This window comes from Primulina tabacum, chromosome 4 (genome assembly GCF_025594145.1).
Source record: "Primulina tabacum isolate GXHZ01 chromosome 4, ASM2559414v2, whole genome shotgun sequence".
NCBI lineage: Eukaryota > Viridiplantae > Streptophyta > Magnoliopsida > Lamiales > Gesneriaceae > Primulina > Primulina tabacum.
This window is the reverse complement of record NC_134553.1, coordinates 47,154,718-47,166,515: the sequence shown is the minus strand read 5'-3', so window position 1 is coordinate 47,166,515 and position 11,798 is coordinate 47,154,718. Positions and strand designations below refer to the sequence as shown.

General features: G+C 33.6%; 1 pseudogene; it reads left to right on the top strand.

Moving 5' to 3' along the window:
* Window positions 1-2,157: 2,157 nt before the first annotated feature.
* LOC142541719 (UDP-glucuronic acid decarboxylase 6-like) lies at window positions 2,158-10,775 on the top strand (annotated as a pseudogene).
* Window positions 10,776-11,798: the final 1,023 nt, after the last annotated feature.

Genomic DNA, 11,798 nt, shown 5'->3' with positions numbered 1-11,798 from the left:
CTTCATATATCAAGAAAGTGTGAGCCTTTCTTAGGTTAATGTTTTTGGCATAATGTTCTTCTCCCCATGCAAGATTGACGGACACAATTCTTTAGCACGTGGCTTTTAGCCCCTATTTTTGGTTTGCTAGGTATTTTACTTTTTTTTAAAGCCTTTTTTTCAATGATATAGAAGAGAGAATATGTCCTTATACAGTACGAATGATATTGGAATATTTGTTTTTTTTATTAAAAAAAACTCCATAATTTCTATATTATTCATTAACGTCATTTAAAAATAATAATAATTCAATACAATTGTTAAATTTATAAACGTGGACAAAATATATATCAAATAAGACAGATTTGCATATTTTCTATGTCCAATCGGAAACACGTACAAAACATGACGCTGATAGTTTTCCCCCCTGAGTTTTTGGAAAATATTTCGGAGTATTGCATTGAGACGTAATTATTTTTTAGTTTGAAGATATATTTTACTTCATAATATCAAATCATATACATTTGATTATTTAATGAGTAAATTTGATTGAATCCCCACACTGAAACTTAACTTTGCATTCAGTTCATGTCACAACAATTATGTGTTCACACTCTTTTATCCAAAAAAATATTTTTTCACTCTCTGAACCCACTTGTTTTTTCTCGATGAAAATTGATATAAAACATAAAAAAAATATGATACTAATATGATATTTGAGCACCTGCTATTTCATATATGATATTAATATATGACTTTTGAGTACTCAAATATGTATAACAATTATTGATATTAATAACACACTTGTCTTTTAGGACAAAAATGGATATAAAACATTGAAAATATGATATTAATATATGATATTTGAGTATCAAAATTTTCAAATTTGATACTAATATGTGATTTTTGAATACTCAAATATGAGTAGCAAATGAATCAATTAATAAAGTTGTTCTAATTTTATACTCAAAATTTTATCTTTTGTATCAAATATAAAACAATTGATGTTCAAATATTATATATTAGTATCATATTTTCAATATTATATATTAATTTTCATACATGAAAAACATGTGAGTTCTGGAACTACAAAACATTTTTTTTAGATCAGAGAGATGCAATCACATATTTTTTTTATTTTTATTTTTTGACAGAGACGGAACACAAAAGTTCAAAAGTTTAAAACATAATGTATGTAGTTAAAACGTTATGTGGACCTGATTAAAATTGGATTAAAATTATATTAGAACGATATGTACGAGAATATGATTACATTATATATTCAAGAACGACTTAATAATATTACTCTTTATTCCACATAAAAATTTGAAAATTATCTATTTTTTTCTTCACGAATTGGGAATATTAAAATATTTATTTCAATATATAAAATTTTAATTAATTTTATTGTTTACAATAAAATAACATATTAAATATTAAATAATAAATTTCAAATAATATTATTATTAAATAAACTTGAAATATATTCTTAATAACATGAAATATTATATAAATAGTTAAAAAAGTGATTTGAAATTTGCCGTCTTATTTATATAAACAAAAAATATATATATTTAAAATATATGGATTTTAACTTTACCTTGCGTGATCTTCAAGATTTTGCTCCTCCGCTGTTTATTTTGTTGGTATGCATTATGTCCTTCTGAAATTCTTTTTTTTTTTTCTGCGTTCATTATTTTAAAATTGTTGGCATTGGAGTTAGGAGACATGGTCTTGTAATTCATCTGCCGTTCTGCGTACGTCCTTGAAAATGAGTGTATATTTTTTATGCATTGATTCGTCAAATTGAATGAATCTGTGAATATCTTTTCAAAACCACGTTAGAAAATTTCTGGGTTTTATAATATGATGATCGATGAGTTGACTTGCATCGGTATTGTAGAAGATTTGTTGTGGTTTTTCTTATCGCTTTCGTTGTATGATAGGATTTGGAGTTGATTTGATCTTGTTTTACGTCAAAGATTTGATTTTTGAGTGTTTCAATGATGAGGAAAATGATTTTTTTCAATCATAGATCTGTTTTGATCATTTGAAAATGATTTACTCCATTGCTCTTCTGTCTTTTAATGTATGATATATTTTTTTTTGGTGGCAATGAAATTTTAAAAAGATGATGGAATTAGCTTAGTTTTCCACTAAATAATGGAACCACCAAGCCTTCGCCTTTGAGGAAAGCTAAATTTTTTCAGGTGTGATCAATGTCTGCTTGATAAAAAAGACGAGTTTTCAAATTTATTCCATTTCCAAGAGACCTTGAATTACTTTCTTTTTTTCCTGATGTTTTTTTTTTTTGAATTGTACTATTAGGGATCGAACAAGATTATTGAAAAACGATGAAAATAGATTTTATATGTAGATTAAACCTCCAAAATAGATTTTATATGTGGATCAAACCTCCGCAGGGAGCATAATTCGAATAAAAATTTTGTGTGTTGTTTTGGTTGCTAATCTATTTTCAGGATATTTGCTCATGTATATATGTTAGAGATTCTAGTAAAAAATGTGTTACTGCCGAGGGAGAGAAAATTAAAGGGCTTTATGTTTGACAGTTATTCGTACATTAGAAATTTTCACTATCGCTTGGTTCTGCCATTCTCTACCTGGTAGTTTGCATGTTTAGCCCTTATTTGTCAATGTTACTATATATGCGAGGCATTCTCAATGAACGTTTTGACGACAGGCAAATATGAGAATTTTGGTTACTGGTGGAGCTGGATTCATCGGCTCTCACTTGGTTGACAAGCTAATGGAAAACGAGAAGAATGAGGTAAGAATATTCACATAGTTTAGTCTTTAGGCTCACCCTGGCAAAGATCATTTCCTAAATGTGCATACTTTACCCGAGTTTAACTTCTTATATTCAGGTGATTGTCATGGATAACTATTTCACTGGCTCTAAGGACAACTTAAAGCAATGGATTGGTCATCCACGATTTGAGCTGATTCGGCATGGTGTGGATTCTTTGGAGTTAATAAGGTTATCATATTTCCTGTTTCAGATGCAACAGAGTTGAGAATGGATTTACCAACTGTTTTTTATTGGCTTTCTTTTTTCTTTGCAGATGTGACAGAGCCATTGTTAGTTGAAGTCGATCAAATATACCATCTTGCTTGTCCCGCTTCCCCAATTTTTTACAAATACAATCCTGTGAAGGTTAGTCGCTTAGATAAATTCTTGTTCTATTTTATACTAGTGGCGGAGCCAAATGGGAGCTAGCTAGTTCCCACTTAATTTTTTCTAGAAACTTATGCGTTTTCTATCATGACTACAGAGATTTTGCCTTTTCTAAGTTTTTCGAGTATCAATGTTTCCCCCCTCACAAAACTTCTGTCTCTGCTGCTGCTGAATTAGGCGATTAGAATATTCTCCTTTGTGGAAAAAGCAAATTGGAATAGATTTTCCACCAAATTTGGGATATCACCGTTTATAAGAACTGAGAAAATTGTGAAATTTGTCATTGATGTTCTTTGTTTTCCCTTCTGGTGATGCTCAACAGACAATAAAGACTAATGTCATTGGTACACTTGACATGTTAGGACTCACCAAACGAGTAGGAGCGAGGTTTGACAACTCGTCCATGTTACTTTGGTGTTACTTATTACGGATCTGTTAATTAGTTTATTCACCTTCCCCATAGGATTTTGTTGACATCAACATCCGAAATTTATGGCGAACCGCTCGTGCATCCCCAGACTGAGGATTACTGGGGCAATGTTAACCCTATTGGTATTATGATTTTATTAAGAATACTTACATTCTTCTCTTGGCACCATCTGTTACCATTTGTCGTGTTCCATTGCAGGAGTTAGGAGTTGTTACGATGAGGGAAAAAGAGTAGCAGAAACTTTTATGTTTGATTATCATAGGCAGCATGGAATTGGTATTTGCCTCTCTCCCGCTATATATGACTGTATAGTCGATCTCCAATTCTTGATTCAGTATAATCAAATTGAAACTTGAATTTTACACAGAAATAAGGATTGCAAGAATCTTCAACACTTATGGACCCCGTATGAATATTGACGATGGTCGGGTTGTCAGTAATTTCATAGCTCAAGCAATACGGTAGCTTTAGTACACTCCATTTTTTTTCTCCAAAACATTTCAAGATTGATGAAGATAAAAAAACGTGAATATTCTGTTGGGAAAAACCCATAAACCGTAGAATCCATCACGTTAAATCATTAAGAATTTGACTGAAAACTTAAGCGGAAGCGTACCTGAAGCCATAATGCTGAATTCTTTAGAACGTGTCTTGATCTTCCAGATCTACGCGCTCTTTCCTTGACAGAATCCTTTAGTTTCTCTTCAGAACTATTTTCTTAATGGGGGAGAGAATAGTGAAAGTGATAACGCGAGATCTGGGGACCATGACCCATATTTATAGATAATGTTTATCAATATCTTCTGATATTTCTGTTTTAGCCCATCATAAAAACAGAAATTACAATTATGTCTCTACACATTAAAGGCCCACAGCCCATTAGATACATTAAAGCCCAATAGCCCGAAACATTAATTGATCACTTTATTTTGGGCTTAACTTAATAGACAACCCACAACACATAATTATTCACATATAAGCCCATATAAATAAATTGATCCAACAATCTCCCACTTGGGCTATATGTGCAACTTTATAATTATGTTTGTGAAAATAACCTTATGAGCTCAACATTGTTGTCATTCCGAAATGTATCTATAATCAATCCGGTCCATCAATCAGATCAACATAGGATCAAAGCAGTCTTCGCTACAATCAAGGTAACTAGACCCATCAATGGTCACATATGCCAACACAACTGAATGACATGGATCATGAAGTGGATGTGTAGCATGGAAATTTCATGCAATGTGACCGTAACATGCCTATTTCCAACTGGTCCTCCCTTTAACCTTATTGAGATCAAACTTTAAATCATAATCAGAGTGTGACTTAATTTGAAATTTATTTCTGCAGAAAATAAATTTACATAACTGTAACTGAAAATGTCTACAACTGAAAAGCATTTAAAACAACAAACTTCCACTAAAACTGAATTTCCTCAATTGACATAACACCCATACTAGCAGTGTGCTCACGAAACTGTTTGGGTAGTAGTCTCTTAGTAAGCGGATGCGCAACCATGAAGTTTGTACCGATATGCTCAATAGACAACTTTCCACTCTGAATTCTTTCTTTAACAACCAGAAACTTGATGTCAATGTGTTTTAACTTCGTCGAGCTCCTGTTGTTATTGGAATACATAATTGCTGATTTATTGTCACAATGCAATCTTAGTGGCCTTTCAATGCCATCAACAATGTGCAGTCCCATGACAAAATTTTGCAGCCATATTCCATGATTGGATGCCTCATAACACGCTACAAACTCAGCTGCCATGGTGGAAGAGGCTATAAGTGACTGTTCAGCACTCTTCCAGGAAATGGCACCTCCAGCAAGAAGATAGATGTAGCCCGACGTAGATTTCATACTATCTTGGCATCCAGCAAAATCGGAGTCAATATACCCAATGATCTCAAGCTGATCCAACCTCTGATATATGAGCATGTAATCTTTTGTTCTCTGTAGGTACCGTAAAACCCTTTTGACTGCTTTCGAATGTTCCACTCCTGGATTACTTAAATATCGTCCCAACATTCCTGTCACGTACACAATAACTGGACGTGTACAAACCTGAGCATACATCAGACTCCCCACTGCAGATGCATAGGGAACCTTCTGCATTTCTTTTTCCTCAAAATCATTTTTTGGGCATTGTTTGAGACTAAATTTGTCTCCCTTAGTCACAGGGGTATCTGTTGATTTACAATCTTGCGTCCCGTATTGCTTGAGAACTTTCTCGATATAGCCTTTTTGAGATAATCCAAGAATGCCCCGAGAACGATCCCGATGTATCTGAATACCCAGTACAAAAGATGCATCACCAAGATCCTTCATCTCAAAATTCTTAGCTAGAAATCTCTTGGTTTCATGCAACAATTCTATATCGTTGCTAGCGAGCATAATGTCATCAACATATAAAACCAGAAAAATATGCCTACTCCCACTGAACTTATGGTACACACAATCATCGACCAAATTCATCTCAAAACCAAACGAGATGATCACTTGATGAAATTTGAAATACCATTGTCGAGATGCTTGCTTGAGCCCGTAGATGAATTTCTTTAATTTGCAAACCATATTATTTGTGTCTTTGGACACAAAATTTTCTGGCTGCACCATATAAATAGTTTCATCAATGTCACCATTTAGAAACGCAGTCTTTACATCCATCTGACGAAGATCAAGATCGAAATGCGCCACCAAAGCCATTATAATCCTTAAAGAGTCTTTCGAAGAAACCGGAGAGAAAGTCTCTTTATAATCAATGCCTTCTTTCTGTGTAAAGCCTTTAGCGACAAGACGAGCCTTATATCTTTCCACATTGCCTTTCGAATCCCTCTTGGTTTTAAATATCCATTTGCAACCAATGGGCTTCGTACCTTTAGGCAATGGGACAAGATCCCATACGTCATTGTCCTTCATGGACTTTATCTCCTCATTCATGGCATCATTCCACTTTTGAGAGTTAGAACTTTCCATGGCTTGACGGAAGTTAATAGGATCATCCTCCATCAATCCAATGCCCGCCTCATGTTCTTGAAGAAATACAATTTAATCATCTGGTAAGGTAGAATGACTGATCATACTCCTCACCATGTCCTTAAGCGTTCTGTTTCGTCTTTCAGCAACACCATTCATAGTGGGCGAACCCGACATAGTGTACTGTGGGACGATACCGCATTCCTCCAGGAATCTAGCAAAAGGTCCTAGACGTTGTTCACCTGAACCGTCATATCTATCATAGTATTCACCACCACGGTCAGATCTAACGCTTTTAATCTTTAAGCCAAGTTGATTTTCAACTTCAGCTTTATAGTTTTTGAACACATCCAATGACTGTGCATTTTCATGAATGAGATAAATGAAGCCATATCTTGAAAAATCGTCTGTGAATGTTATAAAATACTGTTGACCATTCCAAGAAGCTGAAGGGAATGGTCCACAAATATCAGTATGTATAAGTTCTAAGACGCCTGAACACCTGTTGGCTTCAAATCTCCTTTTGTTGGTTTGTTTTCCCTTTATACAATTAACACAATTATTAAAATCTGTGTAATCTAAAGGTTCGAGAATTTCGTTTGACACGAGTCTCCTTATTCTCTTTTCAGAGATATGACCCAATCTTTTGTGCCATAACGCAGCTGAATTCTCACTGGTTAATTTTTTTTTAGTGCCTCTACTTGTTTGCAGGGATTCATTAAATGAAGCAATAACATCCAAAAAATAGAGATTATCGTATCTTGATAAAGAACCAGAACCAACCAATTTTGAATCGAGAAACAAACTGAATATTTCATTTCCAAAAGAACAAGAATAACCAAATTTGTTCAATGCAGAAATGAAAATCAAATTCCGTCTAAAAGACGGCACAACAAATGTTTCATAAAGATCCAAATATATTCCAGTCTTTAACAATAATCTAAATTTTCTTATTGCATCAACTTCAATTTTGTTGCCGTCACCAACATAGATGAATCTTTCAGCATCACTTGGTTTTCGGCAATCCAGGCAACCCTGCATAGACACACTGATGTGAGTTGTTGCACCAGAATCTATCCACCACGTGTGTCTAGGCACTGAAGTTAAATTAACCTCAGAACAAATCATATTCAGAAGCATACCTTTCTTAGCACGCCAAGCGTGATAATTACTGCACTGCTTCTTCATATGCCCATCACTGCCACAGAAAAAACAACCAGAACTTTGAGAATCACTAGGATTCTTCTGTTGTTTCTTCGGAGGCTGTGTATCCGCAGCTTCCTTATCCTTTCGTTTCTTTCCTTTATCCTTCAAGATAGAGGCATAATGAGCACTTTCTGTCTTGTCTTGCTTCAACCTTTCCTCTTCCTGGACACAGTGCGAGATGAGCTCATTCAGAGACCAAGTCTCTTTCTGACAGTTATAGCTCCCATTGAACTGGTTAAACTGAGGAGGAAGAGATATCAAAACCAGATGGACCAGCAAGTCCTCAGAGAGGTCAAGCTTCAGTGCTTTCAACCTTGAAGCAAGATGAGACATTTTCATAATGTACTCCCTGATGTTGCCCTTACCCCTGTACATCATTGAAACTAGGCTTGCCAAAAGTGTACCAATTTCAAACTTTTCACTTTTAGCAAACCTCTTTTCGAGGTTTTGAAGGAAAGCCTTAGCCGTAGCAATGTCGCTAGACATTGTGCCCCTGAATGTTTCTGGAATGGCCCTCTTCATGATCATCATACACATGCGATTCAATCTCTCCCACCTTTCAAAATCCCTCTTTTCATCAGAGGTACTCTTATCCGTAATGGCGGGAGGAGAGTCAACCCTTATCGCAAGGTTCAAATCCATGAATCCGAGAACTATCAGTAAATTTTCTTGCCACGATTTAAAATTCGAGCCATTTAACATAGGAATAGAATTTATATTGGAATGAATATTTGCAGGAGTCAAATATGAACAGAGAACAAAAACCAAATACACATGCTCAACCAAATATCCATATAAAATAATCAATAAATTCAAATAATGTAAATCCCCATAAACAGAATATCGAGCACTTCATTAATGTTTCATCTTTGGACAAAAGATTAACTTGTAAGTGATATCCTGGCGCAGCAGTCAAACACTGATAGTAACTATCATGTCAAATAACAACCTTCCTTTGAGCCGATTTATTATTCACATGAAAAATCGAATTATCATATGTTTACCACCACAATTGCATATGTGATTATATTAAATATTAAACTTCTTTGGGCCGATCAATATTCATATAAATCACATATACCCAAAATCTTTTTGTATTTCAAAATAAAATTAATTTCCATAAAAGATGTCACTTTGGCGACATTTTATTTCAATTAATCAATTTTAAAAATACATATAACCTTATCATTATTTGAATTAATGAATATTTAACCTTAACCTAATAAACCTGAAACGAAAAAAAAAATTTAAAAATTTTTTCGGAAATTCCGTACGGGTCGGGTCGACCCGGTTACGTACGACCCGACCCGAATTCGTACCTCTTTTTTTAAAAAAAAAATCCGAATTTTCGATTTTCTTTTAAAATATTTTGTTAAACAAAACTGGAAGAAAAATCGAAATCTTATACCAAATTTTTTTTTTAAAAATTTACAACCAAATCTTTTTACCAAAACTGAAACTTTAAAAGATTTGATTTTCAACCAAAATTTTTTCCAGATCTGAAACCATATCAAAAAAAAATTTCAGATCTAAACCAAAATAATTTTCAGATCTGAAACCATATCAAAATATTTTCAGATCTGAAAATATATCAATATATTTTCCAGATCTGGAGCCATATCAAAAAGTTTTAAACAAAATTTTCTTTTCCAGATCTGGATCCAAATAATGTGCAAAACTTTAAACAAATCTCAATGATTCAAACATGAATGGCTCTAATACCACTTGTTGGGGAAAACCCATAAACCTTAGAATCCATCACGTTAAATCATTAAGAATTTGACTGAAAACTTAAGCGGAAGCGTACTTGAAGCCATAATCCTGAATTCTTTAGAACGTGTCTTGATCTTCCAGATCTACGCGCTCTCTCCTTGAGAGAATCCTTTAGTTTCTCTTCAGAATTATTTTCTTAATGAGGGAGAGAATAGTGAAAGTGATAACGCGAGATCTGGGGATCATGACCCATATTTATAGATAATGTTTATCAATATCTTCTGATATTTCTGTTTTAGCCCATCATAAAAACAGAAATTACACTTATGTCTCTACACATTAAAGGCCCGCAGCCCATTAGATGCATTAAAGCCCAATAGCCCGAAACATTAATTGATCACTTTATTTTGAGCTTAACTTGATAGACAACCCACAACACATAATTATTCACATATAAGCCCATGTAAATAAACTGATCCAACGTATTCTTCATCCACGCACTGCTAAGTGTACTTCCTAATGATTTTTAGGATTTCGTGTAACTCTTCGCAGTAACGAATCTTTGACTGTTCAGTTGCCTGGAACGCAGACGAGAAGCTTTTGTTACGTCTCTGATATGGTAAACTAAAATATCACGTTGTCATGCTTATGAGATTATTTGAACGTGGTCTTAGTATGCATCTTTTTTGTGAAGGTCGATGGACTAATTCGGTTAATGGAAAAATACTAACTGATTTCTACACGTTCAGGTGAATTTACGATGCTTGAGCTTGCCAAGACTGTGAAAGAGGTAACTCTGAATCCGGGACAAGCTCTATCTTGTTAAAATGCTTTAGACATAATTTTTTGCCGCTAATTCAGGACGAGCCAGCTAGTTTACATGTTTCTGAAACTAACACGCAATGGTCTGGATATTGCAGATGATAAATCCAGAAGTGAAAATCATAACCGTGGAGAATACACCAGATGACCCTCGACAGAGAAAGCCAGACATAACGAAGGCAAACCAGTTACTGGGCGGGGAGCCGAAGATCAAGTTGCGTGAAGGGCATCCCTCTCATGGAGGGCGATTTTCGTGAGAGGCTCGGTATTCCTCGGAAAGATTGAATTCTGCTAGTTTTGGTATGTCGCTTGTTCTTCCGTCTTGCGGTCTAGACATACTGATACACGACTCTTGTGTAATTTTCCCAGTTCTTGCACTTGATCATGTAGATACTCGGAATTACATCTATTTTAACACAAGTTTTTCCATTTCTTGGAGAATCTGTAATACTTCTGATAATTTAATTTGTGAATTTAAAAAAAATTATTACCATTTATCTATGATATCTATACTATAAGGTTGGGCTTTACATATACAAAAATGGACATCGAATTTTTTTTCCAATTTTGCCCTTACGTGATACCTATTACACTTTTGTTTTTTTTTTTTTTTAAATTTCAACAAACATTTTTATTTTTATTTATTTTTATTTTCAACAATTCAATAGCACTTTAGTCCCTCTATAATTTGTCAAATTTCAATTTAATCGCTCGATAATTATAAAAAAAGACTGTACATACACGCACCGCGTGTGCAGAGTAACTAGTTATTATTATCATTACATCATGTTTTCTAAGTTCGGAAAAAAACCTTCGTTGAAAGTTATAGGAAAATCTATACTATATATAAAGGTTGAGCCTGATAGAGATAAAAATGGACACCAACTTTTTCTTCTAACTTTGTCCTTATTTGATACAAATATTACACTTTCGTTTTTTATTTAAAAAAATTAAACGAACACTTTTATTTTTATTTTCAACAATTCAAATAACACTTTAATCCCTCAATAATTTGTCAAATTTCACTTTAATCTTTCGATAATTATAAAAAAAAAGATTGTATACACACGCACCACCAGAGTAACTAGTTATTATTATCGTTACATCATGTTTTCTAAGTTAGGAAAAAAAAACCTTCATTGAAAGTTATAGGAAAATTAGGGTGGTTCTTGTAAATTTTGAAAGCTAGATCACATTAAATTTTTCTTAAATTTTGAGAACGAGGTAAGAAAACTCGTATTATTTTTCTGAGTCGATGAGATATTTGTTATAATTATATCTCGAGTCTCATATCTTGTCTCAAACTTAAAAGATAGTCAGAAAAATAAAATTCGTATTATATTAGTAAGAAAATTTATGAATAAAAAAATTGAATAGTCATTCTTTCCATCCTGATCATCATGATAATTGTGGAGACATTTATTTCGATTTTATTATTTGGTCGGTTCCTATACAACAATTACGGTA